The following is a 19227-nucleotide window of genomic DNA, read 5'->3' as shown; positions in this document are numbered from 1 at the left end:
AATTTGTTTTTGCAGAATTACATTTTATTTTGCTCAAAAACTGCATGAATCCATGTAAAACTCTGAAACGATACAGAGGGTTTGTCAGTCTGACACAGCATTGGGACACAGACTTCACACCTATTGTTTAAAAAGCTGAGCTAATTTGAGAATGTAATTTAAAAGAAGTTCAGAGATTTACATATCAAAGAACAGAAACCAGCATATCCCATTATATTAAAAAAGTGGAAGTTTTAATCTAAGATTGTTTACTGTAAGACTTCTCCATGACACTAGACTCTTTTGGCTATAAATTCTGTGAGCATGATCTTAACTCCACAACCACCTGATGAAGGAGTGGTGCTCCAAAAGCAAGTGCTTCCAAATAAACCTGTTGGACTATAACCTGGTGTTGTGTCATTTTTAACTTTTTAAAAACAAGGACTGCAGATGCTGGAAACCAGAGTCTAGATCAGAGTGGTGCTGGAAAAGCACAGCAGGTCAGGCAACATCCGAGGAGCAGGAAAACCGACATTTCGGGCAAAAGCCCTTCATCAGGAATAGAGGCAGGGTGCCTGCGGGTGTGGTAGCTTGGCTGAGCGGTCGAAGGATTTCAACTCCAGTCTCTACCAAGTTGTGGGCTCAAATCCCTCTGCTACCAGCATCCTGGGTCTCATTTTTAGCTTTGTCCAACACCAGCACCTCCAAGTCATGGTGTGTTCTCAAGCATAATTCATTATTTGATAAAATAGTGACACTGACCAGATGACCAATGACATAAATATCCACTTACCAAAATACTATGTCTATGTCATCCATTTCCCCTAGGAACAGGTTAGATTTTTCTTGCATTGGCAAATGGTTCTATTTCTTTAATGTTTTTCTTATTCAACTTCTTGCTTTTCTGTGACTGTGTCCTACTTTGGCACATTTTCAGATAAAGGTGAAGCATCTGTTATAATGGCTGTTTATTAATAGCATTGCTTCTGTCTATGAGGTTTCTTTTTTCTATAGCATTTATAAAGACTTTAGTGTCTATTTTTAAGTCACAGGAGTACTGTTGCTCCGTGCTGCTGCAAAAGCATTTTCCCTTGTGCTTACATTTTAAATGGAGGGTTCCTAGCTTTTCTACAGCTTCTCTGGATGAATGCTGCTATTGGTGGCCAAATTAAATGATTCCCATTTCCAGATGGTTTTACTGAATAAACCTTGCTGCCCGATTTTCTTTTCTGGTTGTTTCCCACTGTCTGCCAAACCAAAAATAATCCCTGTTTCTTTCATGGCTTTACTTGAGTGATTCCTGCGAGCTGCAGATACAATAAATTCTTTCTGATTTTACCACAGTTTAAATAATGGATCTCTCATCACTTCTGCATCCTTTATAATGCCTCTGAACAGTTCCCTTCCTTTGGACCTTGTCTGTTTAGACTTTTAATATGCCTTTTTGTGCTTGAATTCTGCTCTCATGATGTCCCCAGGTCTGTGACTGCTGTTTCAGTTGCTCCTGTGTCCCTTGATTTCCCTTACTGCTGCTAAGCCTCATGGAGCCCACCTTGTGGCCACACTTGCTTTGAGCTGTAAGGGTCTGGCTTTATATCAAAGTTTCAAAGAAGTTGTTTCTTTTAGAAGATCTGGACTCAGAGCACACTTTACAAATCTCTGTGGATAATCATGATCCCACTGTGGGGAGTGTAACTCTGACCTTTTGACATGTCATTCAGGTAGTTCTGCACTAGAGTAGAATAGAATAGAATAGAAATTTATTGTCATGTGTCACATGTGTATTTTTCATGAAAGTACAGTGACAAGTTTTATAAGTCGCCACACCACGGTGGCTATATTAATGGCAGAAGTCATATATAATAATAAAAAAAGTTAAATTAAGACGCATTTCATCACAGTCCAGTTGTTGGCCCCTGGGCTTGGGGAAAGCTGATTAAGGGATGATTGAATATTCTAAAGGTGCAGCCAGGATGAGACAGCCATTCTGAGATGACAATGTCACGTTGGGCTGACATCACCAACCAGGCCGCTGGAAACCATCTTGTTGCTGGGACAGGAGAAACCTCATCCGATGATCCTCCACATGCTCCCACCAATCTACCAGCTGTCCCTTTTGCCAATGCTGGTCAAGATTCAGTTCCATCCTCCCTTGTACATCTTGAATTTTCGATAATTTGGACAGTTGGCGGCTTGTCAAGGACATTCTCATTTGCCATCCAGACATGATCTCTGCTGGCAATGGTAACTTAGCAACACCAAAATGCTGCTTGATTGTTCTACTCTTCAGACTGCTTGATTTAATGTTGCATTTGTCCGTTAAGGCCATTTGGTGTGGAGTAAGGTAGTGAGGATGTCATGTAGTTCACACCCAAATTGGCACACGTATTCCTGAAGGGATCACCTATTTGAGGCCTACTGTGAGAAATGTTTTTTTAATCACTAAACAGACTGAATATGGCAACTAGCGTGTTTACCACAGACGTGCTTAAAGCGTTCTTTACTTGACAAATAGAAATTTGGGAATAATTGGTGACTATGATCAAGTCATCTCCACAAGGATGCACTTTAAAAGTGGGATAGCCAGATAATTTGGGGTGGCACAGTGGTTAGTGCTGCTGCCTCTCAGCACCAGGGACTCGGGTGCAATTCTAGCCTCAGCAATGGTCTGTGTGGGGTTTGCACATTCTCCCTGTGTCTGCATGGGTTTCCTCCAGGTGTTCTGGTTTCCTCCTACAATCCAAAGATGTTTAGGTTAGGTGAATTGGCCATGCTGAATTGCCCAGAGTGTTAGGTGCGTTAGTCAGGGGTAAATATAGAGTAGGGGAATGGGTCTGGATGGGTTACTCTTCCGAGGATCAGTGTGGACTTGTTGGGCCAAATAGCCTACTTCCACACTGTAGGGATTCAAACCTTCTAACTTAATTCTTCTGAGTGAACCACTGGTTGTGGAAGGTAGCTAAAACAGCTGGCTCCTCAGTTATCCAATGTATACTCCTGGTGTGAAAGTGACTATTCCGAAGTAAGAATCTCATGGGGCTGTACAGTGTCCTGTGAGTTCCCACTTCATAAATGCACAAGGGTATGCACTTTCAAAATCTTTGATGGGCGGCACGGTGGCACAGTGGTTAGCACTGCTGCCTCACAGCGCTAGAGACCCGGGTTCAATTCCCGCCTCAGGCGACTCTCTGTGTGGAGTTTGCACGTTCTCCCTGTGTCTGTGTGGGTTTCCTCTGGTTTCCTCCCACAATCCAAAAACGTGCAGGTTGGGTGAATTGGCCATGCTAAATTGCCCGTAGTGTTAGGTGTAGGGGAATGGGTCTGGGTGGGTACACTTCAGTGGGTTGGTGTGGACTTGATGGGCTGAAGGGCCTGTTTCCACACTGTAAGTAATCTAATCTTTATATAGTATTCACAGAGTACAGACGTGGCTCATTGTAATATGTGCCACAAGGTTCGTAAACATTTTAATAAGAAAACCTGCTGTTTACTGGTCCATCTGAAAAGGACACTTCAGAATGCTACTTTTAGATTAGATTCCCTACAGTGTGGAACCAGGCCCTTCAGCCCAACAAGTCCACACCGACCCTCTGAAGAGAAACCCACCCAGACCCATTTCCCTCTGATTAATGCATCTAACACTATGGGCAATTTAGCATGGCCAATTCACCTGACCTGCACATCTTTGGACAGCAGGAGGAAACCAGAGCACCCAGAGGAAACCCACACAGACACAGAATGTATAAACTACACACAGAGAGTTGCCTGAGGCTGGAGTCAAACGTAGGTCCCCAGCACTGTGAGGCAACAGTGCTAACCATTCAGCCATTGTGCCATCCCAAATAATCCTTCCACTTTAGCACTTGTTTTGCATTCTCAAGAATTTGAAATGAAGTAGGGCATGGAGACTAAAAACATTAACTCTCACTTTCTCTGCACAGATCATGCCAGTACTGTTGAGTTTCTTCAGCAGTTTACTTTGATGTTTTTTTAAAATGGGGGATGATGAGGCTCCTTTGTGAATTGTTCTTAAATAATGGGCAACTAAAAGTGCATGAAAGCAGAGATAGTTACAATGGACTGACAAATTAGTTTCAACGATAGGTCAAAGAAATGCAGTGGTAGACACTTAATTGGATATTTCAGAATAATCAATAAATACATTCCATAAAAAAATTGGAAAATTCCAAGTGGAGAAATCCCATTAGTGATACATTACAAACCTTAAGGTAATAGTATCAAATTTGGCGAAAAAACATATAATTCTGAAAAGATGGTTGATAGTTCAGGAGATTGGCCAATCTAAAAGAAAGCGCAGCAGGTCAGGCAGCATCCAAGGAGCAGGAGAATCGACGTTTCGAGCATGAGCCTTTCTTCAGGAAGAAGTGCTCATGCCCGAAACATCGATTCTCCTGCTCCTTGGATGCTGCCTGACCTGCTGTGCTTTTCCAGCGACACATTTTCAGCTCTGATCTCCAGCATCTGCAGACCTCACTTTCTCCCCAATATAAAAGAAAGTAAAGAATGACTCACTAAAAGATTTATAAGAAGGGGAAAAATAAAGTGTGGTAGAAAGTTGTCTGGAAATGCAAATATAGATAGTAAGAGTTTCTATACATGCTTAAAAGGAAAAACAAGTTAGCTAAATGAATGTGCATCCTTTGGAAACCGTGTCTTAGAAACCGGTAATAGAGAAGAAGGAGATGGCATTCAAATTAAATTGCTATTTTGTATTAGTTTGCATCATACAGGATACAAGTAACATCCAGAAATGACCGTTATTCAAAAAAAAACGCGAGGGGGAGTAGGAATTTAAGAAAATTGCAATCAACAAGAAACTGGCACTGAGTAAATTGTTGGAGCTGTGGTTGATAATCTCTAGGATCTTCATGGATTCCATGGAGGGGTCTTAAAAGAAGTTGGTAGTGAGATAGTTGATTCATTGATTTTAATTTTCCAAATTTGCAGTAAAGGTTTCATTAGATGAGAGACAATGAATATAATTCTCTAATCAAAATGGGAAGAGGTCTGAGAACAGGAAATTACAGGCCAGTTAGCTTGACATCTGCAGGAGTTCCTCAGAGTAATGTCTTAGGCTCCACCATTTTCAGGTGCTTTATCAATGACCCTCCCTCCATTGTAAGGTCAAAAGTGAGGATGTTCACTGATAATTGCATAATGTTCAGCACCATTCACGACTCCTCAGATACTGAAGCAGTCCATGTTCAAATGCAACAAGATCTGGATAATATTAAGACTTGGGCAAATAAGTGACAAGTAATACTCATGCCACATAAATACCATGCAATGACTATCTCCAATAAGAGACAATCTAACCACCACCCCTTGAAATTCAATGGTGTTACCATCACTGAATCATCTATTATCAATATCCTGGGGGTGTTACCATTAACTAGAACATGAACTTGACTTGCTATATAAACACTGTTGCTACACAAGCAGGTCAGAGGCTAGGAATACTGCAGTGAGTAACTCATCTCTTGACTCCCCAAAGCCTGCCCACCATCTACAAGGCACAAGTCAGGAGTGTGATAGAATACTCCCCACTTGCCTGGATGGGTGCAGCTCCAACATCACTCAAGAAGCTTGACACCATCCAGGACAAAGCAGCTTGCTTGATTGGCATTCTGTCATGTCCACTCCCTCCACCACCAATGCTCAGCAGCAGCAGTGTGCACTATCTACAAGATGCACTGCAGAAATTCACCAAAGATCCTCAGACAACACCTTCCAAACCCACAACCACAAACCCAGGACAAAGGAGGATTATACGTGGGAACACTACCATCCCCTCCAAGCCACTCACCATCCTAATATGGAAATATCTCTCTGTTCCTTCACTGTTGCAGGGTCAAGATCTTGGAAATCGCTCCCTCATGGCATTGTGGGTCTACCTACAGCACAGGGATTGCAGCGGCTCAAGGAGGCAGCTCACCACCACCATCCTCTCAAGGATGGACAATAAATGCCGATCCAGCCAGTGACACCTATGTCCCTGCGGTGAACAAGAAATCAATTTGTGGGGAATAAAACAATAATAATTTTGGATCAAGGGACTGAGGAAATCTCATGTGGATGTAAACATTCCCTCTGTAGCTGAGGCTGGTAGATCTGGCATGTTTTACATATCCTCAGATTCAATAGACGCGAATTTGGAGAATCACAACAGAGTCTGACTTTCAGAATCTGCAGTCCTACCTGTCTTCAACTCATGTATCCTCACCTGTACAAACACTAACATCTGTGCCACACACATTCTTCTCCTGTACTGTCTGTCTCTCTCTCTCTTTCTGGGAGGGAAACAGCCTTTAATAGGGCAGAAAGTGTCAACATGCTGCCCAGCATTTGACACCCCACCCGTTATTAGATTAGATTACTTACAGTGTGGAACCAGGCCCTTTGGCCCAACAAGTCCACACCGACCTGCCGAAGCGCAACCCACCCAGACCCATTCCCCTACATTTACCCCTGCCCCTAACACTACGGGCAATTTAACATGGCCAATTCACCGAACCTGCACATATTTGGACTGTGGGAGGAACCCGGAGCAAACCCACACAGACACGGGGAGAATGTGCAAACTCCACACAGTCAGTCGCCTGAGGCGGGAATTGAACCTGGGTCTCTGGCACCGTGAAGCAGCAGTGCTAACCACTAGTGCCACCGTGCATCTGTTCTGATGGCCCCAAGTGGGTGACTGACCATGTCCAAGCCCCTGTATTGGTATCTGTGTCTGCTCTTGACTTACTGCCCTTGACCGAGGATTGCTGGCAATCATGACAAACTTCTTGCCTTTGTACCTGTGCTCGAAGGTAGAACTAATGTGAGGGTAGTACCTCTGGCTGAGGGAATATGTTGCATGAAGGCAAGGCAAGGACAATGTGAGGCAGGGATGCTGTGAGCATCCAAGTAGGCTCAGAGTGAGTGAGCACTATGGAAGCAAGTGAAGAGTAAGGGATGCAGCTTGGTCCACTCCATGACCTGGGTGTGTGCCCCTGATTGCAAAGTATCACAATGAGAGTTGTCAGTGCAGCCTAAGGTGCAGCACTGAAGTGTAGGAATATCCTGTACATTGTTTGGACATATGCAATGAGTGTTCTGAGAGGTTGGCACATTTAGGATGCTTATATCAGTGGTTGTGGGTTGCATGTGGCCAGTGTCCATGGAACATATCCTGAGATGCTGTTGTCTGTTGTTCAAGATGGTGGTCCTTTGGCAAAATAATGAGCTGAAGTTGCCAGGTACCTGTTTTGGCTTCCAATCATGAATTCTCGACATCTAGCTTGTTTGGTGCGTTTGGTAAGATAGGAAGTTGAATATTAGCAAAGTGGGCTGGGCCATTAATAAGGTGATTAACAAGTAATAAACCCCCTTAATTATCATCTCGCCACTGTTGATTGAGAGACTCAACTACTACTTGGCATGAGCATAAAAGTTGTCGCAAGTTGCTCCCAACCTGAAAATGGACATCACCGGATTTCTCACCTGAATTTACATCAATCTCACCATAGCTCAGGCACCTATAAGCTTGCCCACCGTGGTTTATACTATCCAGCTCTTGTTTAACATTTTCTTCTTTGTGAATACTACATTTTCCAGGACCATTTATTAAAGGATTCCTTGTTCTGTGAGTTGAAATATGGCATCACCTTTGAAACTTCCTATGGTGTTGAACTATTCAGATAAAAGTCTCCAAAATCCTGGATGGATTAAATGTGATTATTTTCAGTCTCTTCTGCTGCCATGGTACCTTGATGACCTCTTGAATAATCACTATGCTGAGAGTTGTATACACTGACAATCCTGCCACTGCCAGTCTGCTCAGAAATATAGTCATGGCTTTCAAGTCAAATTGTCATAGCTGCAATTCATTGATAGTGTATGAATGCAAGGGAGAGGTAACCTGATTAGAAATAGTTAACCTTTCAGTTGTCAGTTATACCATTCAGTTCAAATGATCTCATGTTTTACAGAATTCAGACTGGTAAGGTATTTACACATGCCAATCTTGACTTTGACTGTGTTTGTCTAGTTCCTCAGGGCAAATGATGTTGACTGTGGCTAAATGTCCAAGTTTGTTGATTTCATCCACCCGATGTGGAAATTTTATTCATCCTTGGCTTGGAAGTTAGTTCACTCTGAGCCTTCACTGGAGTCCACCTTAGGGTAAATATCATTTATTGGCTTACATCTGTGGAAAATCTCAGACACGTTTCTTGATGTTATTGTCATATTCTTTACGGTTGTGCCCCGTTGTATCCTCTATCTGTATTTTTGCAGTGAGATTTCTTGCACAGGCAGGTACCAGATGCTTTTAAACCATATGTCTTACATAGATCTTGGAATGCAGGACAGCTTCACAATTGGTGTGATAGACCAGACTTATCACATAGTTAGTTTGCTGTATTGAGTCCTGACTGCAGTGTCAATACTGTATGCTGCACCTAACCCTTGCAGGTCTTATGTTCAACGTCAGTAGCTTCATATTTTCTGCCATCTGTGATTAGTGAATCAATGTTGTACCATTATTTTCTTTCCAAGATATCTTTTTGGAATATTTCAAAGGATGTTGGGAAAACACCAACTCCATTATCCACTCTGACAGCTCAGCCTCTGAAAAATTGCAGCCATTGCCCTTATAATGGCACCTACTGACAAATAGATCCAATGGTTCCTGTGGCTTTTGTCAGTAAATCATCAGTGTTAAGTGATACCTTTTGCAATTAGCTCTTACTGGTCAACTTCTGTGTCTTCTATGTATCTTTGTGGGATTTTTCCAGTCCTCTGCAGATAAACCAGACTCTATGTACCCTCTCATTACCAATTGCTACCAGTATTTTGAAGGCTTATTAAACCATTTTTGCAATTGTTGGGTCTATGAAGTTTAGTTACAGTGTCCGTTTAACAGGCTTGAACTCAGACAGAAGGTCCAGTGCCACTCAATTCATGGCAGAGGATCTGATATCTATCCTTCTGCTTTCAGAACTGTCCCTGCTTGTCACATGAATTTTGGTGTGCTTCCCATTAGCTCCTATAGCTCCCAACTGCCTATAGAAGTTGAAATAGCCTTAGGATAGTTTGGATTGGAATCAGCTGCCTGCCTCTAGCTGATGGAGGGCTTTTGCCCGAAACGTTGATTTTCCTGCTCCTTGGATGCTGCCTGACCTGCTGTGCTTTTCCAGCACCACTCTAATCTAAACCCTGCCTCTATGATGCTGGTCAGCTTGGAGATACCTAAAGTTTGTTAAAAGCTCTTATTTAAATTGTATTTTCTGCACTGTGGGACTTCTTGATGACTATTTCCATCCTTGGCTTTCAAGCTTGTTAGGCTGTTTCCTTCTTTGTGCTCTTCTTCTAAAGAAAAAAGACTTAGCTGTTATGTAAATGTTACACATGAGTTATGAGGATTGTTGAAAACATGCAGTTGGCTTATTTACAGCTGATACATACCTTACAGAGTAATTGCCAGATACAACCTACTCTTTGAGTGCCGAGGTACTGAAGGGAGTGCCGTTGTGTTGTTGTCAAATCACTGGATTAGCAATCGAGAACCCCTGGTTAATGTTCTGGGCAGATTGAAGCTTAAATTCAGTGAAATCCGGAATAAAGAACAGGCCCAGGTAGTAAAGACCTATCTGGTTAATTAATATCATTTAGTGGAAGGAAATCTGCCCTTATCAGCTGGTTGACCTATATGTAACTTCAGACTCACAACAAAGTGCTTGACTCTTAACTGCCTTGGTCAATTAGATATAGGCAATAAATGTTGGTCTAACCAATGATGCCCACATCCCAAGAATGATTTAAAAATACTTGGCTCATTTGTAGATGATCATTTAAAGAGACAAATGTGATAATGCAACAATATGCAGGGTGAATATTGGCCAAGGCAAAGAAATACTGGCATACCTACCCCTGAAGGGTGATGGGGCTCCTGGTTCTCAAACAGAACAAACTACTACAGCTCCCCTCATGCAGCTGCAATGTAGTGTTATCTTGAAATGTCAGCTTTTTGCATTCATCTCCAAATTGAGTCTTGACCCTCAACCATTGGGCTCAGAGACAAGAGTGCTACCACTAAACCATAGCTGAGCTGTCAATAAGGCAAGGCAGCTGAACAACTACAATGCAGTTGCTATTAATTTTTGAAAGTTATTGATGAAATCCAAGTGCTTTTTATTCCCATTTTCAATCATCAGACCAAAGGGTCAACGCCTTCCAAGATCATAGCACCAATGGTTGGGTTCGTGTTGAAACCCATAAGTGTATTGCATAAATCAGATTAATTCACAGAATCTTATGATGCAGATGGAGGCTATTTATTCCATCATGTCTGCATAAACTAAAAGATTATTTCATCCTAATAAGTTAAAAATCACACAACACCAGGTTATAGTCCAACAGATTTATTTGGAAACACCACCTTTTGGAGCGCTGCTCCTTCATCAAGTGGTTGTGGAGTATAGGATCATAAGACACAGACCTTATAACAAAGGATTACAGTGTTATGCAACTGAAATGATATATTGAAAGAACCTGAATTGTTAAGTCATAGAGTCATAGAGATGTACAGCACAGAAACAGACCCTTCTGTCCAACTCATCCATGCCGTCCAGATATCCCAACCTGATCTAGTCCCGTTTGCCAGCACCCGGCCCATATCCCTCCAAACCCTTCCAATTCACATACCCATTCAGATGACTTTTAAATGTTGTCTTTCATCTTATAGAATGGGTTGTAGGTTTCACTTCATTAATATGTAAATCCCAAAATGTCTTTTAAGTTACCTTCTCAAGATTTGTTTGCAATCCATTCTAAAAGATGGAAGACTTAACAATCCAGGTTTCTTCAACAGATCATTTCAGTTGCATGACACTGTAATCTTTTGTTATAAATTCTATGTCTTATGATCTTATAATCCACAACCACCTGATGAAGGAGCAGCGCTCCAAAAGCTACTGATTTCAAATCAACCTGTTGGACTATAACCTGGCGTTCTGTGATTTTTAATTTTGTACACCCCAGTCCAACACTGGCACCTCCACATCATCCTAATAAGAATCTCCTCCCTTTTCTCTGCAACCCTTTACATTGTTTCTATTTAAATAATCAACTACAGGGAGTCCCTGACTTACAATTTCATACAGGGGTCATGATTTGGAGATGCCGGTGTTGGACTGGAGTGGACAAAGTTAAAAAACACACAACACCAGATTATAATCCAACAGGTTTATTTGGAAGCACTAGCATTCAGAGTGCTGCTAGTTCACCAGGTGGTTGTGGATTATAAGATTGTAAAACACAGAATTTTAATTGTAATTTTAAAGATCTGACATACAACCAGTTTACATGCTGGGCTTATTAATGCCTCCTTTATATTGTCCTGCATTGTGTTCCAGCTGGCATACAAATCAATTTACAAATGGACTCCAGAATGAACCTATTTGTAACCCATGGACTGCCTGTAATGCTCTCTTGAATTCCCCGATTAAACTGAACTCCACTGCCCTTCCAGGCATCACACCCCATAATTGTCAGGATTACAGGTAACATCAGCTGAATACAGACAAAAATACAGCTCTGCAGTTTAAAACCTTATTGCGCTGAATTTCAAATTTGCTAATTAAATACTCTTGTAAGTAAGCAGTTCAGCATTTCAAATCCAGGCTACTTCTTTCCTTCTTAGCACAGATGATCCATTCCCATTGTGACAGTGATGATAATATAGTATTGATGTAATTGAAAACCTATAAAGCACTTTAACATTCTTACACATATGGTCACACTCGGAATCGTAAGATTTCTGAAAACCTCAGATTAATTAGAGTTCAGTTTTGTGATCATTTTCTTATGTAAGGATAATAAAACACTGATTTTAAAGCTGGACCTAATGCAGAATCATCCCCTTACCTTCACTGAGATGTAATTATTTATTGGCACTATGTCCTATTGACACAGGGGTGAAGCTGAAACAGGACACATGCACAGCCCGAGATGAAACCATTTCTGTATTATACAGGGTTTTAAACCATTACTGCTTCATGTAATTGGCTTTTTTTAAAAGTTCAGATTCAGATTATTGAAATGGTGTCAACAGAACTTGGCACCACCCCTTCCTGGCACCACTGATCAATCCATTCTCCCAGAATGCAGCAAGGTTTACCCTAATGGTCAGGTGAAAGTGTTGCTTGGCTTCACTCGGTGGCAGTTTTCTGACATAATTGATATTCCAGTCATTTGATATGGCTGCAATCCAGACATGCTACTCATGTGTCAAGAAAAGAATTGATCAAGAGATCTCGGGAGATCTTTTCTTTAACATTCAATGCACCTGTCATCAAGTGAGAGAATGAACATAACAAGGACATGGAATAAAGCAGATTGGCTGCTTTTCTCCTTCACTAAGTAGCAAGTTTCTATCACGGCCACTATGCCCAGGCAATTCCTTCGAAAAATATTAGCAATTTTGAGGAGGTTCGTTTTGGAAGTCACTATTGAATCCTGTTTTTATCTAAAGACAGTAGGCAAGGAAGTAGTACCTGAATCAGTCCCAGTCCAAATGGGGAGGGTCAAACTGTATGCTGAATCAACCTCATTCAATACTGGCCATTTGCTTTCTCTTGAATAAAAAGTGAAAGACTTCAGATTACTTGCAGCTGGAGCACTTCCTATTGGGCCTCCAAATTCAAGTGTCCATCTTTGGCCCTTTGGCCACCAATTAGCTGAATTATTTTATTCACAAGGTGAGAACATCACTGAATAGGCCAGCATTTATTGTCCATTACAAAGGGCAGTTAAGAGTCAATCACATTGTTGTGGGTCTGGAGTCACATGTAATCCAGACCAGGTAAGGATGCCAGTTTCTTTCCTTAAAGGACATTAGTGAACCAGATGTTTCTTTTCAACAATCAACTTATGGTCAGTATTAGACTCTTAATTCTAGATGTTTCTATTGAATTCAAATTCCACCACCTGCCTAAACGCGATTCAAACCCAGGTCCCCAGAACATTTCCTGGGTCCAGCCATAATACCACTAGGCCATTGCTTCCACTTTAGGGTTGACATACTACAAACAGCTTGACTTTTTGAGAAAAATACACTATTCGCTACATGTTGTACCCTAGAACTGTGGAAGTTCCTTCTATCACATGTCTCACTGGAAATCTCCCACTCCTACTGCCTACCACTGGCCTGTGCTGGAAGGATTTACATATAGATCTACGACCTGCTTGACTGAAGCTTCCTCAGCCATCAAGCCCTCAAATCTGTCTGGCTTGCTCAGAGGCAGAGATGTCACCGATTGCATCAAGAGATCTCCTCATCCACATAGACCGACTGGACAATTCCTTGAAATCACTCCCATTTCAGCATCATTATCAAATCAGATATTAGGTAGAAATTCTCTTTTGAGTCGAATTTCAAACTGAAATATCATTTGTCAAGCAGGAGTAGCTCCAAGGAAACTTTAACCTATGTTTTAAAATTGCAGGCCTCCAAAATACTAATTTTAACTCGATCAAATGACTTAACCATTTGAAAAACTCTAGGTTAGAATAAAGGACAACTATCCACAGATGACTCATAGTCATCTGCATTCCTGTAAGAATACGAGAACTAAACAGTCATCTCCTTGAGGCTCTTTAGGCATGTAATTAGAGCCTGACTCACTCCATTATCAGCCTCGGATCCCTAACCCTTAATAACATTGACCAGTAAAACCTCATCGATCGCAGTTTTCGATTTTTCAAACAGCTTCCAGGATTGGATTTTGAGGTTTTTGGTTGGCCTCCCAAAATTGGGTCAAATGAGTCCTAAATGTAACCTTGACCTACACTGTGAGTGGAATAGTCCGGCAGTCCCAGGCTGAATTAGGCCATCTGGTGGCCAACGAGTCAAAGATGGACTCTTGAACTTGAAGGCCCAATAGGAGGTGCTCCAGCTGCAAGTAATCTGATGTCTTCCACTTTGAGTACAAGAGAAAGGATTCATGCCTCAATCTTGAACTGCCTTCTTCACAATCTTTAGGGTGTTTAAATGAAGCAAAATGACCACGGCAGCTGGGCTAATATCATAAAGGGTCTTCCCAAAGGTGGCCTCCAATCTCAGTTGCAACCAAGCAGGCTGCAAGGGCCTCAAAACCTGTCCAGAGTGCTCGGCCTTCTGACCGCTATCAAGACGCCACCTTCAGGATGACTAATCTGTTCCCAGTAGTTCAGGAGTCCAACAGTTCAACCAGAAAATCCTAGTCATCTCTGATGATTGGCCTAATTTTCTTGTAACCTACCTTATCTTTCAGTAAGCCTATAACCCTTCCATCCCAAAACGCTTGATGGGAAAATTGTCCAGGGGCCAGGATGGTGCTGGTAAAGCCAAAACATCAATTTTCAAATAACTTCCTTCCTACTCCCATTCTCAACAGTTTTTTTTCCCCTCAGAGAGTGTTTTAGCCTCAGTTAGATTTTTGTGCCTCCTAATATCAATCTGATCATCTTAAATCTAATCTTAAAATTATTTCCCTGATTCTAGATTGCTCAAACACAAAAAGCATCTACCTACCCTACCAAATCCTCCAACCATCTACCCACCTTAGTTTAGATCATTCCTTATGTTCACTGCCGAAGAGGATCCAACCCTAGTTTATGAAGACTGTCCTTATAATTTAACCCACTTTGACATGTTAACATTCCAGTGAAGCACCTTTCCCAAGACCAGAATATTATTCCTGAAATGCAATGACAGGAAAAGAACACCATAATCTAATCACAGATTTGTACAATTTTCACATAATTTTGACTCTTCCATGTTCTAACTGCAGTTTATAATGCATAGTTTCGCATATAATGAGCGACGCTTTGATTACTGACTTCTTCTTAGGCAAAGGGAAGATTATTTACGTATAGGAGCAAATTAGTGCAGATGCTGAAATTTGAACTGAAGATAAAATAAAATGCTGGAGATGGATGCTGCCTGACCCATTGTGATCTCCAACATTTTTTGTTCTCAGTTCATTAGTTACATGCATTTACCAGAATATATGATTTATTGGAATTCTGTTAGTATGGTATTCAAGGTAAAGTCATCATGCTCCTACTGAACCATGGAGCTGCTTTCTTGTTTGAGAGACAGAGATGACTGATGGTGGTTTAACCTGAGGGTCACCAGAGAAGAAGCTAAGAAGGAGAGTCTAATATGGTAACCTCAGCTGGTGCAGGAACTGAACCCATGCTCAGATGCCTGATTTGTGGTGCAGAATAATACCAACAGCATGAGCTCAATTCCTGCATTGGCAGAGGTAACCTCTTCCCTCACCTGAAGCATGGTGACCCTTGGGTTAAATCACCACCACTCAACTCCATCTCTCAGCAGTTCTATTCACCAGGAGGACTATGGAGACTATACCTTTTACTCATGCTAATACATGTTAATTATCTAATATCTCCATTTTTGGAACTTGTTTTGAACATTGCAGAATTTCTGCTGTTACTTTTGACTTTCTGAAATGTAAGAGGGGATCCTCCCTCTTCCCGCTGTAGCCTGATATCAGGAAATCTGACCTTTCCTAAGTTATTATTGAAGGTTGTCATTTCTAAAGCTCTGCAAACAGACTGTCCAAATAACTTCAGTGTTTATCATAGAAAATAAATACTTAGCAAGTTACTGCCAATAAATTCTGCTCTATGTTTTTGAATCCAATTAACAATTAATGAGCAGCAGAATCGAAGTGTATGTTTAATACATATCCAATAGAAGGTATATCAAGGGTAATTAATACAGTGAAATATTTGGTTTTGAATATATCTAGAATTTACAATTTAACAAAATGAACTTTCAGAACACTTGCAGTCACACCCTGCCTTATAATTCAGGATTTTTTTTCCTGTGTCAGAGAATCTCTGGATATATCATAGAATTATAGAATGCCTATAGTGTGGAAACAGGTCACTTGGCTGAGCAAAGCCACACTGACCCTCTGAAAGGTATCCCAACCAGACCCATTTCCCCACCCAATTGCTCTATATTTCCCCTGCCTAATGGACCTAACCTATACATCCCTGAACACTATGGGCAATTTATCACGGCCAATTCATCAACATGCATATCTTTGGACTGTGAGAGGAAACCCATGCAGACATGGGGAGAATGTGCAAACTACACACAGACAGTTGCCTGAGGCTGGAATTGAATCTGGGTTCCTGATGCTGTGAGGTGACAGTGATAAGCACTGAGCCACAACCTTTACATAGTATGTTATTGACCAGGCCAGACCCCTCCAAACATTTCAGGAAGATAGCCCAGACCCTAGCTTCGTTCGTTGTTTTAAACAGGTGTAAAGTAGATATTCCAGGAAAACCGCTTAGTTTTAAACAAAACAGAACTTATTTACAAGATTACTGAATGAATTACAAACAACAGAAAACAGAATACAAAATAACTTAACCTCTCCAAAAACCCAACAGATCATCCCAACTTAATGATGGTGTTCCAAATACTTGCAACAATCCCCACAAACACCCCTTTAACAAAAGGTAAAATCAAACACACATTCTTACAGGGTAGAAGGCAGAGACAGAGTTGAAAATGTGTTGCTGAAAAAGTGCAGCAGGTCAGGCAGCATCCAAGGAGCAGGAGAATCGACGTTTCGGGCATGAGCCCTTCTTCAGGAATCCCGGCAGAGACAGAGTACCAGCCTAGATCTGTGTCCTTGGTTCCAGCAGCTTTTTTTCCCACACTACTGCTAAAAGCCAAACTAAACCAGAGAAAAGCTGAGCTGGGAGAATTGGCCACTGCCCTATCATTGATCAAATTTTTTTATACTTGAAAGCCATGTGCCTGAGGCAGTATCTGTTAGCTATTATCAAATTGCCCCTAAAACCCTTCTACCCAGACTTTTTGGAGTCTGTGTCATTTACAACCATTCTGGGGAAATAAAAAACCAAGGACAGTATAACCTTGATAAAGGAGCAGCATTGTCACAAGAATCATAGAATCCCTATAGTGTGGAAGCAGGCCATATGGCCCATCACGATCTCACTGACCTTTTGAAGAACATCAAGCCCAAACCCATCCCCCTACATTTCCCACGGCTAATCTACCTGGATGCCGTTTACCTACATTTGAGATATTAATGCTTGGATGCAGCAATAAATGATCAAAGACATCACATAAACAAACTTAATACAATGGTAGAACAAGAGAAGGCTCAGCCTTCTTCAGACCTTCATGTGCATTCATATACTTCTAATTAATGTTGATGATCCAGATATTACTTTCAAAGATGGCACGTATCAACTGTACAACTTTTTAAATTCGTGTTAAAAATGCTGAAATTTTTTGGGAATCCACAATTACCTATTTTCAAATCACTGCCATCATATTAGGTGAGCAGCTTTAAAAGTGGCTCAAATACTCAGGCCTCAGACAGTTGAGAAACCATCGGATATTTACTGCTGGCTCCTCTTTACTTTAGGACTGTCATCAAGGTGGATAAGACTGTTACTACCTCAAACAGTAATGTATATTACAAAGTATGTTCCATACTTCAAGATGTAAAGCACTGTTCTTGGAAATAGCTAACCAGAGTATTGTCTGACCTGAGCGCTCTGCATGAAGTCTTTAATGGTGATAAAGGTAAAGTACACATATAACACTGTTACTGGTGAAAAAGTATTTTATGTCAAAGTTAATCTCTGCAGAGAGTGTTCACATGTGTTTTGGGTTACTTAGAAGGTAAACTTTTATCTGTTCATATTAAGAACCATGTGTTTGAATAAATTCTATACCTTTGTGGAAGAAGTTTTACTTTATAATCATTCAATCATTTTGCATTTGATGGATCTTTTTTGGTTCATATCTGATTGAGAGAAACCACACAATTGACCAGATCAAGAACTGGATAAAATGATTAAATTCATGTTGTGATACAGAGTTATGGGGAAACAATACATTTCTCCCAATCAGTCATAACATAAAATTGGGGACTGAGAGCAGGATACCCTACCCAAAAAATGAAATTGGGAAAGGATAAAAATAAAAGTACAAATTTTAAACTAAAATAGCTTTCAGAGTTGCTAAGGCTATTTCGAAATGGAAGATTTTCTCTGAGTGATTTACAAAAAAATCAAGTCCAGGTTTTTAGAATTGACAATCAAGAAGAGCTAAGAAAGCAAACATAATTAGGGCTTTCGCACAAGATTTTATGTTGGAAGAGAGACAAGGCAATCCAGTTGGTGGGTCAATTGAATTCATTAGAATTCGGTCACACAGTAAGCAGTTTACGTCAGAAAATATAATGGGTGGCATGCTGGTTCAGTGGTTAGCGTTGCTGTCTCACAGAACCAGAGACCCGGGTTCAACTCTCGGGCAACTATGTTTTTAGAGTTTGCACACATTCTCCCTGTGTCTGCATGGGTTTCCTCTGAGTGCCCCAGTTGCCTCCACAGTCCAAAGATGTAGTAGGGATGTGTAGGCTGGATGGATTAGCCATGAGAAATGCAGGATTACAGAGAGAGAGAGAGAGAGAGAGAGAGAGGGTATGGGGGAGTGGGTCTGGATGGGATGCTCCTCAGAAGGTCAGTGGGCTGAATGGCCGACTTGCACACTCTATGGATTCTATGAAATTGAAAACTAGAGTTTAAAAGCAAGAAAAAACTAGGCAATAGTAAAAGACAAAAGGAAAAGAGGGAAGGGAAAAACAAAGGAAGTTTCAAAAGCTGGAAATGTAATTTCAAGTGTGGGGGAAAGAAACTTTCTCAATTCTTGCTCACAATGAATTCTGGTAGTGAAATCTATACCAGTGGACATTACTTGCCATTGTTACACTTTTTTCAAAAATTGAATGCCTCAAAATCTGTCCAAGATACCAAAATATCCTACAAATGAATGACAATTCATCTCCTTCAATTTTTAAGTATTTAACTTCTGTCCAAAACATTGCTCCATCCTTTGCCCACAACTTATTCCCATATTTTTCCAAGTTTAAGCTATGAAAGACTTTAATGTTAACTATTACTTTATTTCCATATTTGTCTACGTCTTCTATGAAGTAATGTTTAATGCTTAATTTCTCATTTCTCTTACTACTTCGTATCGAAGTTGTTTTGTTCTCAGTTACCTTGGTATGACAGGTCGGCACAACATCAAGGGCCGAAGGGCCTGTACAGCGTTGGAATGTTCTATCTTCTATGTACCTAAGATGTCATCAAGCGTGGCAACATAATACACTTCTC

This window comes from Chiloscyllium punctatum, chromosome 48 (genome assembly GCF_047496795.1).
Source record: "Chiloscyllium punctatum isolate Juve2018m chromosome 48, sChiPun1.3, whole genome shotgun sequence".
NCBI lineage: Eukaryota > Metazoa > Chordata > Chondrichthyes > Orectolobiformes > Hemiscylliidae > Chiloscyllium > Chiloscyllium punctatum.
Note: the sequence above shows the minus strand (reverse complement) of the source record.